We start from the raw sequence: 11,540 nt of genomic DNA, 5'->3' as shown, positions 1-11,540 counted from the left end.
GATTCTGATTTTCTTATTTATGGATTGTTATAGGCTAATGGGTCAGAACCCAATTTAGTTTAACTTGTAGGATAACCTAACTCATAGAGTAGACAGTTCACAAGGTGACTTTAAATGTAGGCTCAACTGAAATTAGACTAAGGCGTTAGGTCATGACATGTTTATTTCGTTATTGGGCTTTATCAGCCCAAAATGATTTTTTGCCCATACATATATTCGACATCAACTTAATTATAAGAGTTCAATCATATGATATTTCATTGTTTAATTGGAAAAGATTTTAAAAATATATATATTGGGGAAAGCTTTTAATGTGTCGGGTTTGGATAACATGAAAAATAATGCAATGTTATGGTCCACTTCCAGGTCTGCATATGTAATAATATCATAAAATATTGTTTAATTCTTCGTTTGACTCTCACTCATTTTGCTCGGTGGGCAAGGTTTTTTTGGTGGCCTGTTAACCTGACGTGGTGTTTTAGTTTTTTAATCACAATATACAGATGGACTTTATTATTTTAAATCGTAATACAATGTTTAACGTTCTTCTCGTTAACGTCATGTCGTTCATGTCTTTCAGAGATCAAATGCATAACTATAGAGGGTAAATAGAAATTCCTTAGTCATGTCTTTTACTTTTAAACGAATCGATGCCATATGGTAAAAAATGAACGACATCAACATCATTTCTTTAACAAAATGACATGTCTCTGACCAAGAAACCATAAAATCATAAAATACAGAAAGCAGATAAGAGCAGCAACAAATTGTCTCAATACTGGTAAGATTTATTGCCCATTTGGTCAATCTAGTTCGTCAGCAATGCTAACCCTGTTTTGGACATCCAATATGGATTTAGGATCCAGAAGTAACTACTATAGTCTACTACATATATTAATGTAACATTTGTTTGTTTGCTTGTCTTCACAGTCGATTGTAATAAATACCCAAAACAATGGAATTAATCTCATGAATGTGCAAGCTATTTGATCAAATTAAAGTTCTCTCTTCCCCCTAGAAGGCTACATGGATTCACTTTCACAACCACGGCAGCTTCACATCTTTTTCCTTCCACAGATGGCTGATGAAATCATCAATCCAACCATAGATACGGCCAGAATATTTGCCAAGGAAGGGTTGAAGGTGTTATGCAACGGAAACATAAACTCTAACGCTAGCTTATTGAATATAATAATACAAGTAATAAAGCATAAATAAATTGCCAAAATTAAATGCAAAAATAAAGAATACCAGGAATGTTGGTTTTGTTTTGTTCAACGGATTTTAAGAACCTGAGAGCTCTGGCTAGGTCCTTGCGCTTCACGGCCTCCTCGTATTCTTGCCATTCTCTAAGAGCTTTTGGTTGGAGTTTTGTGTGGAAAGGTGTGGTGTTTCTGTAAGTGGGTGTTAGAGGTAACGGAAAGGAAAATTTAGGGGACAGCAAGGGGCAAGTTTTTATGCAAACAGATGAACAGAGAGCCATGAGTGAAGGGAGGAAGACGAAATCATTCTTGTTTACAAGGAGATGTAAAGACAGGCTGCAATGGACCTAAGGCCCTGACCTGCCCGTTTTAGAAGACCTAGGCCCTTTTCTATGGGCCTACCAATTGTATTGGGCTGGCCTACAGTATACAAATAGTTTATTTACCAACCCATGTACTATATAGTTCATGTGTGCTCAAACAAGTCTAGAATATAAAGAAGATACTAAGTGTATAAAACCTCTTACTAAAGGTTCATATTGTCTTAATTCAACTTTGCTCAAGATTTTGTTTCCTATCAAGTTTCTCATGTGTAGAGGAACTCTTGTTTATTGAGCGATCATCAGAGTATTATATTTAGGTAAAAAAACTCGAAACCAAGAGAGTATATGAGATTTTTGCATATATTCTTGTCTTGATAAACCTAATGCCTCAAACATCTAAAGTTACATTAATTGTTTGTATTGAATTACATGATGATTATCGAAATATTTGTTAATAATTTATGAGAGGTCAGTTAAACGGTCAAATTTATGTTTTGCTCTTATAACACCTAACTTTCTAAAGATTTTAAGGTTTGCAAAATGAAGAACATGTGACATAAATTATTACAAGAGTCTGGTGCCATAACACCTAACATCCTGTATTTTAGGCATGTATTATTACAAAGGTATGATATTATATAGCACCCAAGATCCTACATATTTAAGCTAACATAACATCAATATGGTTGAGAAGGTAAGCGTATTGAGGGTTTCAATATATTGGATTATTTTTCAATCAGTATGGGATTGTTGATTATTTTAAACAATATAGTGTGATAGATTTGCAAATTTTGTTGTGAACAATGGAATGACAAACTTCCAAGAGTTGATTTATCATATCGAGAGAAAGAGGGGAGAATGAGAACTCCCATACATACTCATAATAGCAACAAAGCTACGGACACCGAAAAATTTACACTGAAAATATGTACCGACCTATGTGTATCAGGCGCCTGATTTTTCTATCAATTTTTTTCTAGTGAACGGCCATCCATCAAATATGGACGGCCGTTCACTCACATGGACTCCCATCCATATAATATGGAGGGGGTCCATATACTAGGGACGGGTGTCCCCATTTAAAGGACGCCCGTCCATAAATAAAATACAATAAAAAAAATTACAAAACATTAGGGACGGCCATCCATCCATTATGGATGGTCGTCCATTACTTTTGGACGAGCGCCCACAAATAATAGATGCCCGTCCTTGACCCAAAAATGAAACAAAAAAAAAAAAAAAAAACTTTTGGGACGGTCGTCCCTTACATTTGGACGGGCGTCCATTTCGTCATACTTTTAATAAAAAAAAAATTCTAAACAAAAACCCATTCTTCTTCGTCTTCATTCCCCATCTCCTTTCTCTTTCTTCATCTTCATTCCCCATCTCCCTGTTTTGCTTTTTCACTCCTGTTCTCTCTCACTTCCTTTTGAGCATAAAGTTTTTTCTTGTTGGTTTTATTTAGTTCATTTCTTCATACTTAGAGGAGCTCACATTGGACCGGAACCGACAACTGACAGATTTGTTGTTGTTATGGTATCTTCTAGTTCGAATTTTGAAATACTTTATGTATAATCTTGTATAATATATTCAAAAAATTTCTTGTTTAGTTATTTGGTTGAAGTATTTTTTCTATAGTATACCAGTATAGCCTTTTTAGCAGACTCGGCATTCAGTAGTCTTCTATGCCCATACGATTTATAAGCTGATTGCACTTTACAGTCTGGAGCTGATGAAAGATGTATAATAGGGAACACTGTTGCCGTCCCAGCCGACATGCCATTCAGTGGTCTCGCAACTTTTGGATCTGCATTTTTGTCAAAGTTCGAGTGCTCTCAAATGCCACATCCTGTGAGTAGAGTAGTTTAACAAAAATTTTGAATCACATACTGTGTTCTCCTAAAAGTTTGAGTGCTCTCAAATGCCACAACCTAAAATATTCTTTGTTTGTATTTGAAGCTTCTTGACCACATTACGGTGGTAGATACTCTTGGAGTTTTGTCAGGAGAGAAGCAACAAACACAACGATCCTATGATTTTATTGGTATTGGATAAGTGTTATGCAACGGAAACATAAATTCTAACGTTAGCTATTGAATATAATAATAATAAGTAGTAAAGCATAAATAAATAGCCAAAATTAAATGCAAAAATAAAGAATACCAGGAATTAACGAGGTTCGGTATTGAAACCTACATCCTCAGGCGCTGCAAAAGAAAACTCCACTATTTCCAAACAATATTACAAACTTTTAGGCAATACAACAAATACACAAAACAAATGGGAGATACAACAAAACTTGCAAACTAAAGGGTCCTTAAAGAAAGAACCCTAAACAAAAGAAGTATAATGGAATTACAACTTGAAATACAAATAACAATGATTTAGGTCCTTATATATAGGCCCCAAAAGTTTTCCACTTCTCATTCCTAAGCAATGTGGGACAAACTAACATTTTGGCCTATTACATATAAGTCCCTAAACCTTTTTCATTATCACTTCTAACCCCATGTGATTTGCTAAATGAGCCATTTTCCCAACAAATCTCCACCTTGGTGAATTAGCAAACCTTCAAAGTTTTGTATTCTTCTGTCAAATTTTGCAACACCTTCAAATGCGCCAAAAGACACAGTCAAGCTCGCAGGATGTTGATCAAGTTCAAACAATAAATGAACTTGACCCTTGTCACTACTGAAGTCAACATGTCTGTAGGATTATCTTCCGTGCCAATCTTCTGGAAAATCATTTTCCCATTTTCAATATAATCCCACACAAAAAAACTAAACTAATATCTATAGTACATAAAATATACTATAGAAACCATTTCACAATTTGCAAATGTCCTTTATTAGGATCATGCATATGCCTGCTCATCATACTAACTGCTTGTGAAATGTTAGGTCTTGTGTAACCAGGGCCCATCATACATTGATCAAATCGCTTGTACCACTGTCTTGGTGACTGCTTCAAACTATATAGCAATTTCTTCAATCTGCAAACCCAATTTTTCTTTCCAGCAACCCTATAATCATCCGGCTGAGTCTTGTAGATTTCCTCTTCCAAACTACCATGTGAAAACATGATTTTCACATCCAATTGAACTAGTTCAAAATCAAACTGTGCTACCAAGGTTAGCAAAATTAGAATGGAAGAATACTTTGCCACAAGAGAAAACACTTCACTGTAATCAACTCCTTCCATTTGAGCGTATCCCTTTACTACCAACCTAACCTTGTGCCAAACATCTTCTCTATTAGGAAATCCCTTCTTCTTTGCATACACCCATTTGCACCTAATCGCCTTCTTATGTAGGGATTGCATTTCATCATTCATGGCCGGTTTCCATGATTCACAATTTGAACTCCTAACTACTTCTTTATAAGTAGCAGGAATATCATCACCTACAATTGGAAGTACATCCACCATCTTAGTGAAACGAGCAAGCTTGCAAATTTCTCGTCTTGGCATATTGTATGCAATCGATTCCTGTTGCTGATGAGATTCTTGGGGTAAAGTCTCCTTTTCATCTATAATATCCACATTAGTCACCTCAGAATCACTTTCTGTCTCATGGACACTATCTGGTTCAACTGTTGTTTCAAACTCCACCTGCTGCCGAGTATGCTCCACACACATATGCCATAGTTTGAGCATTTTTGAATCTGCATCCTCATGTATGACTGCAGTTGTCGTTCCCATAACTGTACTACCATTATAGTAATACAAGTTGTTTCTCCTTGTGCCTTTCATTACCACTAGAGCGCCTCAAGAAACTTTTAGAATTCCATCTTGCATATGCACCATGAAGCCTTTAGATTCCAAGGCTCCCAAAGAGATGAGATTGTTTTTCAACTTCGGTACATACCGAACATCTGTCAGAGTTCTAGTCAAGCCATCATGATTTTTCAACCGAATTGAACCTATCCTAGTTGTTTTACAAGCATCATCATTGCCTATATAAACAACTTCATCACGTTCTTCAAAATTAAAGAACCAGTCCTGGTGAGGACACATATGATAGGTACTACTTGAATCCATAATCCACTCATTTGATCCAGAGGTGGATGGTAGGCTAACTAGACAGAAATCTGATTCATCCTCTTCACGCTCAACAACGCATGCATAAGAAGTAGCTTTGCCCTCTTTCTTTTGCAACTTCGGACAATCTTTCTTCCAATGCCCATTCTCATGACAAAAGGTACATTGATCCCTATTGAGTTTTCCCTTTGAACAAGATCTTCCTCTTCTCTCCTTCTTACGACTCTGATTTTGACTCTGCCCTCTTGCTACAAGAGCTTCTGTTGACTCATCTCTATTCTCATTCTGATCCTTCTTCCGAATTTCATGATTGGACAAAGTAGAACAAATTTCTTCAAAGGACAATTTTTCTTTCCCATGAAGAAGTGTAATACTAAGATAGTCCAACTCATCTGGAAGAGATCCAATTAACAACATAACCTTATGTTCATCTTTGAATGTTTCATCCAAATTTAAATCAGCAATTAATCTGTTACATGTATCAATATGGCTACCTATATTTGTACTTGGTCTCAACTGAAGACGAAATAGTCTTTTCATCAAATAGAGTCGATTCTCATTACTTCTCTTCATGTATTTGTTTTCCAGCGCCTTCCATAACTTATTGGCAGACGTCTATTTCATGAATGGATATTTCTACTCTCTACAAAGACATGAGCGAATCATCCCACACGCTTTTACATTCAACCTCACCCAGTCTTTCTGATACGTTTACAAGTCCTAAAACACTTATAAACATGAGTGGACAAGGAATTACAAGTCCTAAAACACTTGCTAATTCGGTTGAATCAAAGAGTTTCATTCCAAGTCCTAAAACACTTGGATTGTGGAATGTGGAAAGCATTGGAGGAGATTCGACCCAAGCAAGTTCCAAGGGAAGAGAGAGCCCAAGCACTTCGGCCCAAACCATTCCAAGTCCAAGCCCAACAAAGGAAGCTCAAGTCCACCAAGTGAGAAGCCCAAGTGTTGAATTGAACTCATTCGGCCTAATTCTCATTCCAAAGAGGAAAGTCCACTTGAACCCCTATTGGATTCATTTGCAAGATTTTCAAGGCCCAATCTCTTACACCCTTATTAGTAGACTTGATTAGGATCATTGATCAAGTTTTGGGCTAATAAAGTGAGTTTTTTCAACTAATGGGGTGGTTAAAGACATGAACCCTAGAATTAGGGAATCATGTCCCTTTTTGCATTAAATGGGTATGGCCTTAATTTTGAATGAAAGGCTTGTAATTTTTGTGTAATATTTATTAATTTTCATTTTCTTGTATTGTATTTGTTGATTACTCTTCTAACCTTGTAATTGCCTATATAAAGGCAACTATTCTCCTTGTAAAAGTTAGTTCATGAAATATCAAAAACTTGGTTTAACCATTGAGAGAACTTTGTGTTCTTATTGAGATTTCTTTATCCAAGTCTTGGCAAGGAGATTTGGTGGTGAATCGATTCAAGTTGGTGGAGAATTTCTTTATGCTTGAAGTGTTCATTCTTGTCTTAACCTAAAATTGCAAGTAAGTGTGACATTTGCTTCCATTTGTGTTTGACCGAATTTGAGCTTGAGTTTAGGGCATATTTTTGTGTTGTTTGTTGTTGCAAATTGGTTGGATTTGGATCATTCGCATAGACATCTTCTGGTTTTTCCTCCTCCAAAACAATATCTAGATCCTACTGATACAAGTTATCCATTACCTCACTCTGCCACAAGCCAAAATTATTTTGGCCATCAAAATTTTCAATATCAATTTTTGCATTTGAAACTGTTATCATCTTTACTAGTATGGATGGTGGTGCCGTGGACGATGATACCTCAGACGATGAATCATCGGACAATGATGCCATTTATGCCTTACTCAATTGGCTTGGTAAACAAAGTTCCCAATAACCAAGCACCACAAATTATTATATTCAATAGCTAGCCAACAAATCAACAATAGCCCTAGGTACTGGTAAGTGCTGAAATGATTAAATAAGCACCAGGAAAATTCCCAGGAAACAATGGAGGGGTCACAAATGGTCCCACTTAAAATCCAGTCTCTTTAAACTTTTATCGTCTTTTTGACAGAATTTTCCTAGACATGCATATAACCATACAAATAGCTACCCACTATCCTAAACCTAGGCTCTGATACCACTTGTTATGTAACGGAAACATAAACTCTAACGCTAGCTATTGAATATAATAATAACAAGTAGTAAAGCATAAATAAATAGTCAAAATTAAATGCAAAAATAAAGAATACCATGAATTAACGAGGTTTGGTATTGAAGCCTACGTCCTCGGGCGCTGCAAAAGAAAACTCCACAATCTCCAAACAATATTACAAACTTTTAGGCAATAGAACAAATACCCAAAACAAAGGGGAGATACAACAAAACTTGCAAACTAAAGGGTCCTTAAACAAGAACCCTAAACAAAAGAAGTATCATGGAATTACAACTTGGGATACAAATAACAATGATTTAGGTCCTTATATATAGGCCCCAAAACTTTCCCACTTTTCATTCCTAAGCAATGTGGGACAAACTAACATTTTGGCCTATTACATATAAGTCCCTAAACCTTTTTTCATTATCACTTCTAACCCCATGTGATTTGCTAAATGAGACATTTTTCAAACAATAAGTACACCCATGATGAATGGGCGTGAGAAGTGGAAACTGTCAAAGGCAGTTTCTCACGAACCGCTCCCATATAAAAAGAAAGTTTTTCCTTTTAGTAAATTGTTACTCACCAATACGCAAAGAAAAACACGCTCTCTCTCTCTAAAATTGAAAAGGAAAATACTCTACGCAGTTTATTCTTCCAGGTTCAATTTTTTGCTTCAGAGATAAGGATAATAGGTATTTATACTGTGTAAATTCATTGTAGTTCGTTTATATGTAAAATGTGATTGCAATGGGTGACTATGAACATGATCTTCGGATGAGATTAGAATATTTGTTATTCTATGTTATTTTCAACATTGGTATCAAAGCTTTTGGTTTATATTGTTTTAAAATTCGTACTGTTAAAGTATGTTGCTTGTTGAATAATGCAGTTCTGAATTTTGAATTTTTGTGCATAAAAAGTTGTCTTTTTGGTTATAATAATTACACTATTAGATTCCTTATGAAATTATGAAGAAAATGGTTTTTGAATCATAAAAAATGGAGTTAAAATGACTTAGATATGCCTTTTTAAAGTTTCAGGTCTCTGTACGGGTTAACTTGCGAGTCGGGTACCAAGTTGCAGACCCGGATGGAGGTTGAAGATGACTAACGACTGACATGTCGTTTTAACTCCAGATTTATATAAGACATGTCGTTTTTCTGTTTTACTTCTTTTTTTAAAATAAAATGCAAATAGGCGTGGTTGGTGAGACTTGAACCCAAGTCTCTGAGGATAAGGCCCAATTCCCTAACCACTGGGCTATTTTTGTTTTGTGTTAACTATACTGACAAACCCAATATATTTCTTTCCGGCCCAACCCAAAACCAAAATAAATATGGGTCAAGTTGACCCGTGGATTTGACCCAATACATCAAACGGGTTAGTCAAACCCAATAATTAGTCAAACCCGACCCATAAGGTCTATCGGGTCAATCAAACCCAGTCAACGCCTGACCCATAAGACAAAACAGGTCAGTCAAACCCGATCAACACCCAACCCATAAAGTCAAACAAGTCAACGGGTCAAACTTGGGTCAAAATTGACTCGGTTAAATGTGAAACGGGTCGAACCGACCCAAATCCGTGTGAGGCATGTGGCAAGCACGTGGTGTGCCCTGCCAGCACGTGAGGGCACGTGGCTTCTTTGGGCAGTGCGTGAGGGCGCATGGCCGCTTCTGGGAGGCACGAGAAGTATTCTAAATTTTTTTCTTTTGCTGTAAAGAATAAAATGCATACTTGGTATGTTGTTATGAGTCTAATTTTTATTATTAAACCATAAACACGTATATATATTATTTATCAAATATAGTCACCCTTTATTTGATAAATAAAGAGTTTTTTTTTTAGTATTTGTTACAAAAAAATGTTACGTTATAGATGTGCAATGGTTGCTAGAACACCCGCTCAAAAGGAAATGGTTATGAACATGATTAGAACTCTACAAACTCACACATTGATATTAAGAGACATAGAGGATGAGTTGGTGCAACTCGTAAATCATTTCATTCATGTGAATGAAAAGATTTAGGAAATTGTCCAGATAGGGTGGATTAAAGGAAGAAGAGTCAAAATACAAAAGTCCTAAGAGAGACTCTTGGTTACCCTAATCTCGCTGGTCTCATTGATATGATTTGGAACAAGCTGAAAGTTCAAAAATTTAAAGATGACAATAAAAATTATAGACGTTTAGTCAACAACTACATCAAGGAGTACATAGATTAGGGTGCCAAAAAGACAGCTGGTGCATCTATAGGAGTCTCCACTCGTAAAGGACATCACAAGAAATTGGGAGTGCCAAAAAGACAGCTGGTGCATCTATAGGAGTCTCCACTCGTAAAGGACATCACAAGAAACTAGGAGTTCCCTTGCCTAGGGTTAATTACAAGTTAGATAAAGACCTTAGGATAAGGATTATCAGATCCTTCCCAGTTTTAGGAATGTGACAGTACACTTAATTTTTTTTGGAAATTGTTAGTCTTAGTTTCATTACATGTTGAATTCTATTTACATAATGGAATTAGTTTTATTTATTTATTTATTTTATTATTATTAAAATTTAAAATTTTTTATGTGAATTTATGTTGAATTATACTTACATAATTGTGTCCTAATATAATTTTTAGAATTACAATTAATTATATCTATGATAATTGGAAATTGGAATTTTGGATGATGATTGTTGACATGGTTAATTTTTGATTCCAAATATAATATACAATTATTATTGATATAATTAATTAAATATATATGTATGTTCTGAGCATTGAATAACTTGCATTATCCAATGTGTAATTTTTTAGAAATGGCATCTGCATCTAAGAACATTGTCGCCGAACTTAATAAAGGAGAAAAATTTAACGGCAACAATTATGAGATATGGGACATGAAAATCCTATATGTTTTGGAAGAACAAAAGGTTCTTGAAGCTCTTACTACAACCATGGAAGAGCTTGAAGAAGGAGTCATGGCTCAACATAGACGAGACTGTGCAGCTTATGACATATAGAAGAAGAAGAATTCCATTGCTCGCATCACTTTGTTGAGCAGCATGGACAATGATCTCATGAAAAAGTACCGGGATTACGAATTAGCAAAGGACATGTGGTCCGCCCTTGCTACAAAGTTAGACGGTATGTCCATTACCAAACTCCGGTCACTCACTATCGAGTTTGACACATATAAAAAGAAGCCTGAACATACTATGAGAGTACATTTATGGCATTTGTCAAACATGATAAGTGAGTTGAGAGATGCAAGTCATGTCCTAACTAATGAACAACATGTTCAAGTTATCATAAGATCATTGCTTCAAAATTGGGAACATATGAAAATACACCTTACCCACAATGAGGGCATCAGAAATTTAGAAGATGTCATACGCCATTTGGAACTAGAAGAAGATCACCTTAATGCGAGTAAGGCAAATACTTATGTGTATATGGCGGGTTCCAATTCACATGGTGGGAAGGGATTTAAACATAAATTCCAAGGTGGATCCCAAAGAAAAGGCAATTCTGATAAGGCTCAAGGGAAGAAGAGAAAGTTTTTTAAACACAGAAAAGGAAAGCATCCTGCCAAGAAGAGAAATATGGCAAAGGTGAAATGCTATAATTGTGGTAACAAGGGACATTTTGCTCGCGATTGTAGAGAGCTGAAGAAGGTAAATTACTTGTTTGCACAAGTAAGTTATATAAATGTTTCCAGTTCTGTTTTTCTAACTGAATCTCATCCTTTGTGGACTGTAGATTCAGCAGTAACATACCACATAGCGAAAGACATGAGTGTTTTCGTGGAGTTTCAATGAATACCATGGGAAACAAAATGGAT

The sequence above is a fragment of the Pistacia vera genome, unplaced genomic scaffold (genome assembly GCF_008641045.1).
Source record: "Pistacia vera cultivar Batoury unplaced genomic scaffold, PisVer_v2 Contig152, whole genome shotgun sequence".
Classification (NCBI taxonomy): Eukaryota; Viridiplantae; Streptophyta; class Magnoliopsida; order Sapindales; family Anacardiaceae; genus Pistacia; species Pistacia vera.
The sequence above is the reverse complement of the archived record's forward strand: the minus strand, read 5'-3'. Positions refer to the sequence as shown.